The sequence below is a fragment of the Gobio gobio genome, assembly GCF_949357685.1.
Source record: "Gobio gobio genome assembly, chromosome: 17".
NCBI classification, from domain to species: Eukaryota; Metazoa; Chordata; class Actinopteri; order Cypriniformes; family Gobionidae; genus Gobio; species Gobio gobio.
In genome coordinates, this window is record NC_137110.1 from 12,265,826 (window position 1) to 12,282,244 (window position 16,419).

At 37.5% G+C, this 16,419-nt stretch overlaps 1 protein-coding gene across 5 annotated transcripts in view; it reads left to right on the forward strand.

Moving 5' to 3' along the window:
- The window catches only part of frmd4ba (FERM domain containing 4Ba), a 58,439-nt gene that overhangs the window by 708 nt on the left and 41,312 nt on the right, over positions 1-16,419 (forward strand). The window lies entirely within an intron of this gene.

Genomic DNA, 16,419 nt, shown 5'->3' on the forward strand with positions numbered 1-16,419 from the left:
TTCCACAAATATAAGTTTTCATGCCTTGCTCAAACCTTGAACAATGATACTCAAGGGACTACCTGTAGTGAGAACATGTGTATAATTGTTTCCTGTTGTTGACACATGTGAGAGCTGTTGATTAGAAACCCTGGCTCATTTTAAAAGACCAAGGAAGACAGGAGCCCATTTTCCTCACCGTTCATGTAGACGCTGATTCTGAACTTCCTGCTTCCTGAGAAAGACAAACAATAGGAGACAGAAACATGTGACATCCTGATAGTGTATGAGGAGGACGGTGACGCACTTCAGTCCAAATTTAAGGATAAGAAATGCTTTCTTTTATTGTTAGGGCTTGTTTTGGGAGCAGGTAATGTTATTCAGCTAAATCCCAATTTAGGATTTAAGGGATACAATTTAAGGGATACACTGGTTGTATTGTTAAAAGCAAGGACTTTTTGTTTTGTGCATGTGGTTTTGTGCCACAGTGGTTTTTATTTTTTAAGCTGTTTTTATTTTTATAAAATCATATGCACACCTTTGCCTACTAAAATTAGGGAGCATTAAAATGTGGTCAGTTTCCCCAATTCCTTTAAGCTATTAACTGATATCGAAAATTCCATATCTGATACTTAGTAATTTTCCAATCAAGGAGCGTTAATGGATTTCCCTATAGAAGCTAGGCTTTTAATGTGCACCTATCATTAAAAGCAAGGCTTTTCTCTCTGGAGGTTTTTAGAGTGGAGTGCTTAATTGAAGCACATTTTAAACTCTCACCATCCCCCCTCTCTCAATGCATTTCTCTCTATATGTTGCTTAAAAGCATATCTTTCTACCCATGTCATATTTCAGTTGCTTTCCTTTAACACCGCTCACGTTGTTGCTATATGATCTGGTTGTAAATCCAGTATGTTCACCATGTGTAACCTGACAACCAGCTCACCTTCCTGTTGCACAACAAAGGAAGGCTGACCACAAAAGATAATATTCTATGCCTGCTTACACACGGATGGCTGACGCTTCCAGAAGTGTAACTTAAGGATGTGAGTTAATTTTGGCTCTTTTTTAAACAATTTCCACACTTGATTTTTGCTTTATCTAAACTGGCCTTAAGATTTGGGGAGCTGATTGCCAGTGTCTCTCTATGGGTTGTCAGTTATCTTTAAGCTTGGAAGTACAAATCAATTCAAAGCCTCTGCATTTAATGGTGCTGGCAATGCCTCAGAGGGGTATGTGGATTCAGTTCAATTCAATTAAACCAACTCAGTTACAGAGCAAGTGTGACCCAGTGTTGTATAATTGAGCCCTTATTGCATTAAGGACACTGGTGTCAGTCCAATTTGACCATGTCCTTAGAAAGGCATGCTGGTAAATACGCCATCAGATGGTTCAGATGTTGAAATGCTCAAAGTACATTTGTCGAACAGATGAAACTAGACAAATAGTACTTGGTGCCAGTTTTCTCAGTAAGCTTAATATGGAAATCAGAATGTTTGTCACATTATAGTGTAAAATGTAAAATGTGTGCAAAATTTTAGTGGGTCATTGCTTTCGTGTGTTTAATAGCTATTTCTGACTTGTTTTTCCATTGTTTTGTCTTAACTGGAGTCTTTAAATTGTCTCGCGGCAGCTCTGAAAAACAAAGCTCTAAATTATAGGTTTGGGAATCCATACACCTGTCCTCAGGGTGTAAATCTATAAAAATGTAGACCTATCAACCTATTGCTATTTATCCATATTGCACCTTCGATTAAAGGCTCTTAGAAAAGATGAGAACAGCTACAGCTTTTATTATGTGATGCTGTTCTGTTCCAATAATTGACTCTTTAGCTTCCATGATGGCCTGCTACTGTTCTCCAGGGAAAAGCGAGAATGATCCCTATAGTTATAACTCATTTTCTCTTTTCCACTGGCAGGCATATGTTCAATTACATTCCATCAATGCCCGAATGAGAGCGACTATTAATATCAGTCCACCTAGAAACAGAGAGGAAGTGCTCATCATAATGGGCCATCCGCTGCTGTCTCGCCTACCACTACTGTTGTATGTGTGTGCGTTTCCTCGCTCTTAAGAGACCTTGGTATGGAAACATCCTCACCAAAAAATAGACATCGCCTACAGTCTGGATACAGTGAAAATCAATAGAGCTGTATGGTGCTGCTCCACATAAGTGATAGCGCTGGAGGGATTCATGGCTGATTCTTCAACGTTTCTGTGTTTTATCAAGGGATAGTGTTCTTTTCAAGGGAGATGGGTAGAATAAGTACAATACCCTGTAATATGGTAAACATTATCAGAATGATGTTTCATAAATAGTGGGTTAGGTTAGTAGCACAATATACAGCCCTAAGGCCTCACTGACAATGAACTGGGAAATGGACACAGGTCAGGAGCCCTTTTCATCCAGCAGATGGTTAAGGAATTGCTTTTCATATTACCATGAGTGACAATCAAATCCACCACATGCCCTTTGCTTTTTAATGATTATTCAGCCTTAAAGAAACAGTTTTTCAGTAACAGATGCTGCATTATTAGTTGTTCATTTGAACAAACCTCTAACCCGGATGGATTTTAGTTGTAATTTGTTTATGCTACAGAAATTGATGATGCTTTTATCTGTGCAGCGTTATTGAGGAGAGGTGTCCTATTACTTTTTTAAGTAACCTGACTTATGATTTTCCAACCTGATCCCATGAGAAAACGTGACTGTTTTACGAGGTGGCTGTTTCACATCAATTTATTTAAAGGTGCAATGTGTAATATTTAATCTATTGACAGAAATGCAATATAATATACTATACATAACTATGTTTTTAGTGGCAGGGCTCGACATTAACGCTTGTCCGGGACAAGTCGATTTTTTTCAAGGGGCAAGTGAAAAAGAATTTTACTTCCTCGACGGACAAGTATCCCAGTTAAAAACGTCAAAAAAAAATTACTAGGGAATCACCAAAGTCCAATAATGATTCTACATTCAGTTCGTGTAAGTGGAGATCGATAGTGGATAATAATATAAAACGAACTGACGTTAACAAGGTTGTCCTGTTGAGGCTCGTGTAGCCTCTCGAGGAGAAAATCGAAAACAAATGAGCGCCGCTCATACAAAGAAACTCAGTTAATATATACAGTTAAAATTGTGTCGTTTTTATAATTGTAAAAAATATAATGACACAGTTAAGCAACATCACACAAACAAGAGTGTTGTTTTCCTGAATACCATCACGACTGATAAGGACGTTGATTTCATACGCCAGTTCCATAAACAATTCATTAATTAACATTGTCACTTACATTTTAGATAATATGGACTGTTGTTGTTACATTTCAGCAGCGAAAATAGTTCCAAACAAAGATCACAACAGAAACGTAACACATCTCACAGCAACAGCGTGTTACTGAATGATTCAGCGTTTGAATGAATCGGTTGAATCAAAGATTCAATGACCTATTCGTAAACGACCGCCTAATTCTTGAATGAATCAGCCGTTTGAACGAATCGACTCAATGACTCACTCATTAAGATGGTCACCTGCTGCCACCTACTGGTGGTTTAGTTTCATCTTTCCAACATTTCTTATTTGTATATTCAAAAATATTTAAAGGGGGGGTGAAATGCTGTTTCATGCATACTGATCTTTTTGCACTGTTAAAGACTTGGATTCCCATGCTAAACATGGACACAGTTTCAAAAGCTAAGGTGGACGTTTGATGGGAGTATTTCTTTGCCAAAATTAGTACTTCCTGTTAGTCATAAGTTTCGGAAAGTTTTTTTCGATCATGGGTCCGCTTGACGTCAACAGGGCGGAATTTCCTTGTATGGGCCGTACGGACAATTCTACCGGAAGAGCGCGCGCGCGCGAGAGAGAGAGAGCGCGTGAAAGCAATAGGCTACGCCCATCAAAGCGCTGGCTCGTAGCCAAATAACCCCGCGTTAAGGCAAAAGTGGATGGAATTTGCTTTTCCGGATTTTCAAATCGCCTAATACTGAAGGATGGAGCGGTCCCAACGATAAAGGTCCCAACGTTGGAACCGCAGGCAGTGAGTAAGACTGCTTTAAATGTCTGTTTTTGCCTATGCCCATCAAGTACACGTTAGCCCAAACATGACCACGTATTGATCAATGGAGCATGCGATGTATAGTGTGTACATTTGTTTAGCTGGCCACTATATGTGTATGTTTGTGTATTGTAAAAGCACTCCAAACAACAATACACAAAGAGTGGGGAAATATGTTGAACTAAATAAGCGCGCTTCTTCATTCAAATGCGCTACTATTCCATGTCTTTCTATGTAAACACTAGCCTGACGCGCAAAACCAGTCCGCTTACTACAAATCATGTCTACACAAACCACGCGTAAACACACACACACACACACACACGATATAATTAAAGTATAAATGTGTAAATAACACAAGCCGCTAAGCATATTATATAGTTAGTGTAACTTATACCACATAGAGATGTCCTGCTCTAGCCGTTTTTGCTGCTGCTCCTGTTCAACTTCAGCCTCTGGGTCTGATTCCGGATCATAGATGTATGGCTGTATCTGATTAAAAGCCATTTTTTATGTTGAATAAAGTTTTTTCACGCTTTTAGGGATGACGCAGCTTTCAGATGCACTCAACACAGTAACAGCGGCGCGCGCTCGACATTCTTTAGCTCCGCCCACACGATACGCCCCCAGCCGCACGGCTTTTTTCGGAAAGACTCGGAACAGCGCATCTTCCTTTTATAATTATAATAAAAATAAAGACTTTTCGGAGATATGCAGGATGCAATGCTACTCTATAGGTACTCAAGATTGACATGAGACTGACTGAAACTGAGTGTTTCCCCACCCCTTTAAAATAATCTCATAACATTATTTAATGCAAATTCAATTTGACTGGTAACAGCCTATAGTGTCTTATTCTAATTTAATTTATAGATCAAATTTAAAAAATATAAAATGAAAGCTGAAGCATAGCCTATATTTAATGAGATTATGGAAAAATGCCCTTTGTAAAAAGGTAAAAATATCACAAAAATGCATATTTAAATATGTCAAAGCTGACTGAGCACTGGTGAGAATATTGCTTCAGAATAGATTATATTTACAAACAAAAAAAAAAATCTGGACAAGCTAATTTTTTACTCGGACAAGTGAATGACAGATTTGCTTGTCCAAAGAAGCATGTGAACAGGCTTAATGTCGAGCCCTGAGTGGTGTATAAAGACCTTACAAAATGAACCATTATGTTTTTATTACCTTAGAACGAGCCATTTCTATCCACATACACCGAGGGTCCCCTTACAGTGAAGTCACCGTTTTGCGCCGTCATGTTTCTACAGTAGCCCTAAACGGACAAACTGCTCTGAGCGCTACTCTCTGCTGTTTCAGACGACGACATCTTTGTCCTGTGTCGGCCACCAGAGCTTCTCTACGCGCTTTAAAAGGGAGGGGTGAGCGGTGGGTGGTTGCAAATTTACACAGTGCACCTTTAATGTGCAGCGGATGCTTATAATGAATAGAACATGTGGACACTAATATAGTTATCCTTATTGTTCTTGGTGTTAACAGGTCTTCACTTTGAACTCCTTCAATGTAAGTCTGGTATATTTTCAGTTGTTTTACCCAATTTATAGGGATCTATCAGATAAGGGGCTTTCGCACCGGTAGGTGTAGTAACTCCGTTATAGGAACTAGCTACCAGGGTGGTCCCTTGAGAACTACATTTTCCCCTAGGCCTAGGGCCATTTTCCTTGTTGCATTCGCACTGCCTGTAGGAACTCTGAAATTACGCCGCTGAGAACGCCAGTGCCTGAGCACACAGCGCTCCCATTCTTGTCTTCATTAGTTTACAATCTGTCTAACAGTCTAATATTAGAAGAAAGAAAATAAACGGTATACGAAAAGTATTATAGTGTTTGCCTTGTGGTTGATACCAATTGTCGCTAGATGAGCAGAAATTCTTAATTGGATTCCGCTTTGCCACTTCGAAGAAATGTTGGTGACTTTGGTCATGGTCCATCTATCACTGTTTTCCATGTTCACGGAGTTAGTTCGTAAAATAAATCTATAGGTTATAAATTGTGTTGCTTTTTAAAAATGCGAGTGCCAGTGTTCCACATGCTTTCGGCCAATCAATAACGTACACTTAGGTCACTGGTAGTTCCTATTGTGCTGGGTTAGACCCTACTCTGAAGTAGGAGGCTAGGGCTGGGACAATAAATCGATGCATCGCGAATCGAGAAATTATTCTGGATCGTTTTCCGAGATTTTCCGAATGCATCGCAATTCTCTCTCGAATTTATTCTGACCTTAGTTCTTAACAGCAGACGGTACTGCATGCTTTAGAAACTGCCATATTGTCTCTGCTTGCTTCCAATTCCTTACACACCACTTGAACCTTCTATAAAATAATCATTCAAAAAGTTAAAAAAGGTTGAAGTAGGCTGTTTACATTAAAATCGCATCATAAAAGCATTCTGAGATGCAAGTAAATTTTCAGACTCAGCCGAACGCACGAGCACTCTTCTTCGTGAGCATTAAAGTGTGCGGTTAAAAGCTAGCCTAGAGTACCATCTGTTGTTAAAAACTAAGCTCAGAATCAATTCGAGAGAGAATCGAAGACTTACACCATAGCAACATACACCATACACCAAAGCAACACACTATTCGGAACACCTTAGCAAACACTATATTATAGTTGACTTTCACTCCTCTCACATTATTGTCTGAAAATGTAAAAAATGATTCATTCCCAGAACTGTCCTTTGAACACGCTCTAACTTCTGCTACTGAAGATGACCTCTGCCTAGGTAGAAAGTTGATACTTTAGCTTTAGCCTTCAAACTCTGAAATATGGATGACTCAAAGAAAGAGGGAGCTCACTTTTGTCACCGTAAGCTGACCTTCAGGTATGACTAGCCTTGGGGTGGGGCATAGGACTTGATAAGGTCTTGACAAAGGGCGATGACCTTCTCATGCCATCATCAATGACCAGCAAGAGGTGAATCAAGTGCTGCCCAAAGGGGCTAGTAAAGCTGTACAGGATTTTGTGACTAAGGCTGTTGTCATTTCGTACATCATCAGCAATTCACAATGAAGTCTTTATCTTTTTTTTCTGAGAATGGTGGCGATTTTGCTGAATTGTTTTTGTTTTTTTTTCCTAAACAAAGCAAAACATCTTGTATGACTGGATCATTGTGATAAGATTTAGAACAAAGAGTGCAGGTGGCATGTTGTTATCAAACTTGTCATGTCTGAATGACTTGCTCATGCATTTGCTCACCCTGCTGTGCCTGTCTTGTTTATTTATACTGACACATGGCATGTGTCTGTGGGCCATTTACCCGCAATGAGAGAGGATAAAGATCACAGTTAAAGTAATTTGATTGTTCTATCCCTCTGTTTCCTGTTCGTGGACAGTGTTTTTTTTTCAGTAGTATCTATACTGTAATATGTACATTTGCATACTGTTGCAGAAGATGATGCATGTGTATGCATATTACATAGTTTCACATATTATTTGCACATTTTTTTGTATACTTCACAGTATTTAGTAAGCAAAATTTACTAGTAATCCATTCTGAACAGCCTAAATTAACACAAATGTTCCACCATGTGTTCAAGGACTGTGAATTATTACAGGATCATTTTGCATGTTTGGTCAATTCCGATACCAATTCTAGTGTTAAATGAGATATAAACAATTTTACAAGAGGCTGAGTTTTTCTGAAAACACTTACACATGGCCTTTTACAGCAGTAGCCTTAGCATGAACCCAGCCTTTTCTTCTGCAATAAAACATTATACATAACTCATCTGTATTTATTAAAACAGATTCTTCCATCTCCAAATATTATCTCCATATCGTTAAGGCCAGAAAAGAGGAAAATTGTCCTTTAGCATGGCTGGAATTAAGGTGAAATGTCACACTGATTTTGAAGGATATGACAAGAGACAAGGACATAAGGTTCAGTACAAATGTTTTGAAATGTTAACAGTGGTAGTTTGCATAATATATAGTTGGAGATGCGTTGTGAAGCGGGAGGGAACATTAAATATTAATAAGGACAAGAGCCAAGAGAGATGGGATAAGCTAAACACTTCTTATGCTTCAGTAGCACTAAGATTACACATTCACAAAATGCGCATATATAAACATATCAGGGTGAGGGTTCATTCAGCTATAGACTTCAGAATGTTTTATGTACATAATGTGACTGTGCACATCATTTTATAAGAAATTATTAATAAGTTATGTGACACTTAAGATGGAAAATGAAATAGGTCAGTGCTTCTTAAGTCACTGAAAATGCTTAAAAATCTGTCAATTGAAAAAAATAAAAAATAAAAAATTATGCAAGCCTCAATGTGTGTTATGCTGTGAATAATGTTAATAATGTTGCATATAGTTTGGGTCACTCAGTTTATTTATATATTTTAGTGCTTGATTTTTAAACACAATTTGTTTACTTGTATATGATAAGCAATTTTGATATAGTGTTTGAACGTATATATAGAGATACAGATAATATACTGTAGATAATAAATAATATTTGACAAAAATATTCACTATTTGAGCATCGAAAGTTGCTCAGTACTATGATAGCTTAAATGTTTTTTTTTCTGTCTTTGTCTTTATCTCTCCACTGCTCTTTCTTAATCTCTCCGATTTTCTTCTCTGCCCTTGTCTGCCCCCCCTACAGTGAAACTAAGAGAATCCATTCATGGTTTTCATCTCTTGCAAATGATATTTAAACTCAGTGGCCCCACGTTCTCAATCTACCGTTCTGCAAAGTCCCTGCACCCACAATCCCGTGGGGACCTTATTAGAGGGGGCAGACAGACAGTACGCGCAGAGCGCTGGGCAGAAGCAGCAGTGACCACCTCCCCCGTCTGCTCCGTGGCATCTGTGTTATGCACACACACACTCACACCCATCCTTTTTGTCATGGTTCAGAGGTTTCAACATAACCCAGCTCTGTGTGCTATGGCCTATATCAGCCCCAAATCCCAATCAAACAGACACTTCAATGGGCTCTCTGTGACAACAAAGTACTAAAACCCCATCACGACACATAAAGCAAAGACTTACTGTAATCTAAGTGCCTCAAGGCTTAAATATTCATAAGGCATAAGCTTATATTTCTTAATCTTCATAAAGATGTCAATTTTGTGAAACTACGCTGACAATATAGCAAAGACTAAAATATTTTTTACATTTTCTGAAGAAAATGTAGGTGCTAGGTGTTCTAGTAGGTGGTTGCTCACTTGCCCTAGTCAAAAGAGTCTCTATGACATTAATATTCATCAGATACAATTATGTACGATTATGTAATATTATTACAATTTCAAATAGCTGTTTTCTACTTTAATATATTTTAAAATCTCCAGTTTTCAGTGTCACATGATCTTTTAGAAATCATTCTAATATGCTGATTTGGTGCTCAAGAAACATTTCTTATTATTATAAATTTTGAAAAACAGCTGCCTAATATTTTTGTGATACTTTTTCAGAATTATTTGATGAATAAAGAGCAGCATTTATTGGAAGCATGTGACATGTCTTTACTGTCAGCTTACTGTTCCTGTTTTATAACCCACCAAGTGAAAATCATCTTTTAAAAGATTTGAGATATCATTTATGCTCAGCACAAACAAGGTGGGATGCGTAATATGCCAAAATTTCATACTAAGGGTTAAACTCAATATCACCGCCCTATGTTTGTCCCCAAGGCATTTTAAATTAAAATACAACAGACCTGAATTTATTAGAGCAGCCTGCTCTGATTTTGATCTCTCTCTGTTATGAAAAAGCATTATTGTTTTTACAGATTGCGAAACAGACGGTTTGATATTAGAAGTCTTTTATTTCACTTCAGAATATTATTGATTTCCCTTCCAACAATCCACCTGTCAAACCATCTGTAACCCAACAGAGACCTCAAGTCAGTCAGTCAGTGGGCTGGTCAAACAGCCGTTTGGTGTTGGCTCTGTATAATGGCATCCCAGTAATGAACGTGTAATGCAGACACTGCACTTCTCAAAGCACAGTCATGCACACTTTTGGGGCCATCAGCTGTTGATATGCACGCGTGTACTTTGGAACAGCTGCATACCCATCATTTATGAGTGTGTGTGCCCTCTGGATGCATAAAATGCCTTCCCCTTTCAGCCAATTAAATATGCTCGTATTGCATTTGGTAATTGATGTCACATTATTGCTATGCTGGGGGACTGCACAGGGTGATGAGGATGGCAGTTCTGTGCCGCCCTCCTCTGGGTTCTCGTTGGAAATTAGCACATTAATACGAATCAGTGTATGAATGTAACCATGGGAGTTTGTCTTGGCGCTGATAAAAAGGAGAAAGATAAAGATTGAAACAAAGAGAAAAAGACATTTTAGCCAAAAAAAACTATAGATAGCAAAAAAAATCTCAATTTTAGTTATGTAAATGTACCATCAACCTCATCCAAGATGTATATAGACTTTCTTTTGCTGAAGGACTTCTTTGACATAATATTAGGCCTGCACGATATATCGAAAATGATCGAAATACTGCAAATGTATATATCGTGATACACTGAAAACCCTGACACTCAAAATAATTAATTGGTTTGAGTAGAGCCAACTCAAATTTAACAAATTCACTTTTTTTAACAGTATTTAAAACTTTATTTTTCTCAAAAAAAGTTCACAAAACTGACACATTTTACGTAATCTTTATTGTTTCATTGCTTTGAGTTATATGAACTTGTTGATTTTTATTTAGACACACCTAAATTTGGGATTTATTTAACTGGGATTTATATTTCCCAGCATGCTTTGCCATGACACTCAAAAGGGAGGAGAGTAATGCTAAAACTAAGTGTTATATAATGTTTTTTGTGTGGAAGAGTAACGTTAAGGTGGAGATTTAGTAGTGTTTAATGTTTTACTATGTTAGTTTAGAAGAGTTTCTGTTGTGTTGGGGGGGGGGGGGTATCATGGTGACGAGTGGAGCATTAGGGTTAGGGTAGTTAAGGTAGTTTGAGAACAGACATACTGTATGTTAAATGTTCTAATGTTCTATATTGCTGTACTCATTCAGCAAGTGCTATGCTATGCTATGCTAATGTTATCAAAACATATTGAATTAGCTGGTTAAAGCTAGCCAAGTTTCAACTACTAAAAATATTTGGGCAGTAAGTTGTAAATGTATGAATTAGCTTACTCAAATATTTGAAGTGAAGAGCAATTAAAATGTATGAGTACAAAACTAAAATCTGCAAGTTCTGCTTACCTAAACTTTGAATTCCTTAACTTAAATAAAATTTATGTAACCGATTGTCTAAATTGTTTTGAGTTTTGCCGGCTTATTTGGGTTTACAATGTATGCATATCTCAAAGCCTTGCGATAACTGCATGATTTTAATACTCCAAAAAAGATGACAAAAAGTCCATGCTTTAGGTAGATGCAGACAGCAGAGAATAGACTGGACACATGACTCTTACATACGTGTGACATTCTTAATGTTATTAAATGCAATAAGCGAAGTACTGGCGCTCAGTAAGCCACCTCTTACAGCACATGATCCCAAATTCAGTTCTCAGCTTATATACACACGTAGGGCCTCATTCATGAAACACGAGGAGAACAAATTTGTGTGTAAATCGTTCGTTAAGCCGCTCTGACGTAAATTTTCTGTTTCACGAAAATTTTCGTATTTTCAAAATGTTAGTTGGAACTAAAGAAATTTACACCTGCTCCCTGCCACGTGTAAATGGTGCGTAAAACATTTGAACGTTCTGTTGTAATATAGGCAAACTGACGACATTGCATTTTGATGCACTATGTACCATAATAATATTTCAAGAGTTGATTTGCCCCGTTTTTTTTTTTTTTTACTGTTCATCGTTGGGTAATAGCAGCGCTCGTCACTGTCACTTTTTACCCGGCCGTCCAATCACAGTGGAGGAGAGGCAGGACAAACCTACACAGACCAATCATCCCACCTGTACACCGACTGAACAACAATAATGGAGAAGTTAATACTGCTTTTTACTGCATTTTTTATATTCAGTAATATTCTTCAAAATGAGAAACTAGTAACACATTACTGCCATGGATATTCTGGATCATATTCATAGCAATCAAAGTATCTCAAATGGAAAAACTATGCCCTTGCAAAGCGCTTTCAAGCGCCACCAGCTGGCCGTTTTCAGAAGAGCAGCAGGCATTTTAAGCTGGCTAAAATGCTTTGACGGACACATGATAATTTAATATTTATTGCTAGGCATATGGCCAATTAGTCTCTTTTGCATTTATGCAACATACTGGAGCCAAACCTAAGAAAGAAGTCCAGAAGATTCCACAGCGTTCCTGCACACGTCATTTGCAGTTGTAACTCATGGGCGGGGATTATGAATGAGCATGCACGCGCGTCCTATTTACGAATGGTTGGAATTCATGAATATACACACGTTTAACTACAAAATCCGTGGTATACGAAGCGTTTGTGAATCTGGAGGAGAATTTTCGTAAATGTCCATTTTACGTGCAAATTACTCAGAATTTGCTCATATTTACAAAAGTTTCATGAATGAGGCCCAATATTATGTCAAAACGTCTTGGTGAGCATTCACGTTAAAAACGGTAAGTTACGTCTTCAGTGGAGTAAACATTTGAGAAAGAAAGTGTGTGTGTGTGTAACAATATAATCCATGCAGCTCTTAAAGTGACCGCAGACTAATAAACCTGCTTCCATCTGTGTGCTTAATGTTAATCAATACAACAAAAGACAAAGAGACAATCACTCCCTGCCCTAAACTGAATAACTTTTGTTGCTTTAATAAGAACCAGTGTATATTTAATTAATACGATGAAGACCAAGCAGTTTTTTATTTTTACATATGATTATTCAGTTTCTGTTGTTAAATAAACCATACATAAAATGTAGGCCTACCAAACGCCCTGGTTTACACTGGCATTAAAATGACACTTACTTTTTATGCAATGCTGCAGTAAAACACTGCTCTCACTTTCAGAAGTCGTAGGGATGCTTTCTTCTTGTATGCATCCATGTTGGATATATCATTTTCAGTTTTTAAATATATTTAAATATAATTTATATTTATTTTACAAACTTAAAGCATTATTGTATCGCATATCGAATATTGCATTATTTAAAGAGTTTTCGCATTTTTCTTCAATATCGTGCAACCTTATTTTTCTTCATTTTCTTCATTTTTGACGGTATTATTACCAGCTAAGAACACACAAATGTTTAAGTGCATGGATAGTGAATGAGTCCCAATGATTGCTGTCAGCATTTCCTTTCGTTGTATGGAACTGTATGGAAAACATACTTACTGTCCCTTTAAATTCTGACAGAGATCATTTGCGGTTCACTTGGATATAAGAGAGCATTGCAAGATCAATGTCCATGAGATAATGACAGATTAGTATGATCTTAAGAATGCACTTTTAAAATAAAATTAAACTATGATCATGATCTTCTGGCCCAGTCAATGTAATTGCTGTTTGAAGGACTACTTGACTACTGACGTCATATAACACAACATGCAATTGTCCTGTTCGTTTTGGAAATACAATAGGCATTTAATTACGAGCAGGGTGCCATCAAGCGTCTATGCCATTAAAATGAATAGGATCCTATGTCACTGAGAGCTTGAGTTTATGCACATGACACCGGACAAGTGCCAGTGTGTGAGGTCATCATTCAGTGCCGGATTGAAGCTGTAATTGTATCTCAGTGGCAATAACGTGTAACGTTTGTATGTAAAATTCATGACTCGCAGACCAAAGCGCAACTCATAACTAAGTCATAGCGCATAGTTCTCCCAGATGTTTTTGCCTTTTGAACACAACATGTGGAAATTAAACTTGCCATTTGATGTTTTCCCCCCACGTTGATGTGAAGTCTTTGTTTTAGCTCACAATGTGCTTTCTTTTGAGTTTCGGCCTAAAATATGGCTTCAAAAGCTACAGCTGTGTTTACTTTTAAAGGTGCAGGCAGTACGTGAACCTTGGTTGCTCTGTGTGTTTGTGAATACAGGTAATTATTTTTTCTTTCATAGAGAAGCTCTTGAGTGTGAACATCATGTTGTGTGTGTGTGTGTGTGTGTGTGTGTGTGTGTGTGTGTGTGTGTGTGTGTGTGTGTGTGTGTGTGTGTGTGTGTGTGTGTGTGTGTGTGTGTGTGTGTGTGTGTGTGTGTGTGTGTGTGTGTGTGTGTGTGTGTGTGTTGAACTTGCATTCCATATTTAAAGCCTGCATTTTGAGCATTTTATTTGTGTGGTGTGTGTGCATTTGATGTATGTATGTGCTTGTTTTTGATCTTGCTCTCTCTCACACACACCTGAGAGGTTTAACCAGATACTTTTGTCAGATGTACCCAGAGAATTACCTAAGACTTCCATTGGGAATGACTTTCAACATCATATTCCTCAGTGTATTCTATGCTGAGCTAAATTTATAATCTACACAGAGTCATTATTAATCAACAAATTGCATAACAAGAGAGTTTGCATCACATTCACACAAGCAATCAAATGTCTTGGTTTTTCTGTGTAAATATATTTGAACTATAGGGGTATTAGATCATTTGAAAATGAATATATTTTTTCAAATATCAAAATTATAAATCTGAACATAATAAAAACAATATATAGTTAAGGTTTATTTACAGTAAGATTTCATACAGACATTTTATGGATATTGATTTTTTATTTTTGTTAGTTTTATTTTTGATCATTTTGAGAAATTATGTTAGGAAAAAAGAACTGATTGAGCCATACGAGTAACATGAGAAATCAGTTGTACAGCTTAGCGGCCATTATACAAAAATATTTGAATAGAGAATGCCTCATTTGGAATGCTATTATTACATATGTTAGACTATTATGAAAAAATATTAAAAACAACATTTTTAAATAAATACTAATATTAAATATATATATATATATTTTTTTATTTTGTGGGTTTTTTTCAGCCTGGAGTTTTACACTTGGGTTGAGGCTCTTACAGATCAATGTAAGACCGCAGGGTGCCCTGTTTCTAACCCCTGTCTTCACTCTTACCAATGCCTCGGGCTCTCTGAATTCCCAGAATGCACTTAAACCCTTGACTCTGCCTCTCAGCATCCAATCAGCGCTTAATATCAATGGCTGCTCTACTCCGTGAGGGAACTGTTGAGCACCACTGGTCTCAACTTTGTCAGTCATGGTTAAAGGCTCTTTACACTAATGCCTTTTAATCAACAGCTTGCTTTTTTTTACCATATTACCCATATAAATAGTCATCCTAGGAGCTGTGGGACTGCAAGAGGGTTATGTTTGCTTATGTTAACTTTCATGGTTAGTTATGGTAAAATGGACTGCATTTATATAGCGCTTTTAACAGACCAATGGCCATCCAAAGCGCTTTACACATTGCCTCACATTCACCCATTCACACACCGACGGCGGTGTCAGCCATGCAAGGCGCCATCCAGCTCGTCGGGAGCAGCTGGGGTTAGGTGTCTTGCTCATGGACACCTCGACACTTGGTCAGGTGGAACCGGGGATCGAACCACCAACCTTCCGGTTTGTAGACAACCTACATGAACCACTGAACCACTGCCGCCCCAAGTTAGTGTGTGTGTGTGTGTGTACAGTACCTGTGAAAAAGTCTCTTACACTCACCAAGGCTGCATTTATTTAATCAAAAATACAGTAAAAACAGTAATATAATTGTAAACTATTATTGCAAATTAAAATAACTTTTCTATTTTAATATATTTAATATGTAATTTATTACTGTGATGGCAAAGCTGAATTTTGATCATCATTACTCCAGTCTTTGGGAGACTGGGCTGGGCTGGTTTCAAGGTGTACCGCAGTTTGAAAAAGTCACAGTTTCAAAACCACAAAAATGTTCTGTTATGTCTCTTCAAAGACGCGATTGCATTTTAACCGCTTAAACTTCAGGGACCCTGATAAGGGTCCAGAATGACATCACCAAGTATATACTTTAAATTTTAAATGTCTGTGGAGGAGCATATGGTACCATTTGAAAGCTTAGAATGTCTACTTTCTGGAGAAATGCATCACTTTGGCATTTGTTTTACACAAAGTAACTTATTTACACTAAATTACTCTGGGACCATTTCCGCCTGGATTTGGCCTACCCAAATTTAAAAGCTTCCCAAAACCACATACAGTGGTCTAAATACACAATTTTGGTGTCATTTTACAGGACACCCTTTAAAATTGACATAAAACACATAATACACACATTTAAGGATATGTTGTCTGAGCTGTAATAAACCCCCAAAACAGAGGCACTTTTTGATTGTTTGGTTATGAATTCATTTCTGATTTTTTGGTTATAAATTCATTTTTGAAAATGTATATCTCAGGCCCTGTGTGCTCTAGCACCCCGCAGACAGTTTTAGCCGTTTCAAGCAT